At 58.3% G+C, this 551-nt stretch overlaps 1 protein-coding gene across 1 annotated transcript in view; it reads left to right on the top strand.

The window, feature by feature from the left end:
• The window catches only part of LOC119585584 (cuticle protein 2-like), a gene marked incomplete in the record, with an annotated part of 45,832 nt that overhangs the window by 44,818 nt on the left and 463 nt on the right, over nucleotides 1-551 (top strand).

The following is a 551-nucleotide window of genomic DNA, read 5'->3' as shown; positions in this document are numbered from 1 at the left end:
ATCCAATACGAGCGTGATGAGCCTCGCCCTGTTCCCAAGGTCCCGCCCAGGTTGTTACCATTCCGTTTGAGGGAAACTCTTCTGCTTCGAAAGGAACCCTGTCTCCCTCATTTCGTCGAAACCCAAGCACCAGGCTCCTCGAGAAGCGGACTGTCCACCGAGTCCATGAGACTTAAGGGCGGGGCCGCTCGCGAGCGCCCTTAAGGTCCACGTGCTAAAAGGGTAACTGGCGCCGCGGGGGCTGTCCTCCCGGTATATATACGAGCGGGACGTCGGCGGATGCGTGTCCTCGCGAACTCGCACGTCTCTGAAGGAAACATGAAGCTCGTGGTAAGTATTCGGACGCGGCCGCGTTCGATCGAGTGAGACTGTTTCGCTGTTGGCCATTACGTAGTTCAGTGGTGCAATATGTACATGTAATTTCGTGATTGTGGGAGCACAGTACTAACGGAGCGAACGTCCTTCAGGCGATCTTGGCTCTGGTAGGCGCCGTGTGCGCAGTGCCCGTCGAGGACACGGCGGAGGTGGCGAAGGCCAAGGCCGAGTTCCAG

Source organism: Penaeus monodon, chromosome 20 (genome assembly GCF_015228065.2).
Source record: "Penaeus monodon isolate SGIC_2016 chromosome 20, NSTDA_Pmon_1, whole genome shotgun sequence".
Lineage (NCBI taxonomy): Eukaryota > Metazoa > Arthropoda > Malacostraca > Decapoda > Penaeidae > Penaeus > Penaeus monodon.
This window is presented reverse-complemented; position numbering and strand designations above follow the sequence as displayed.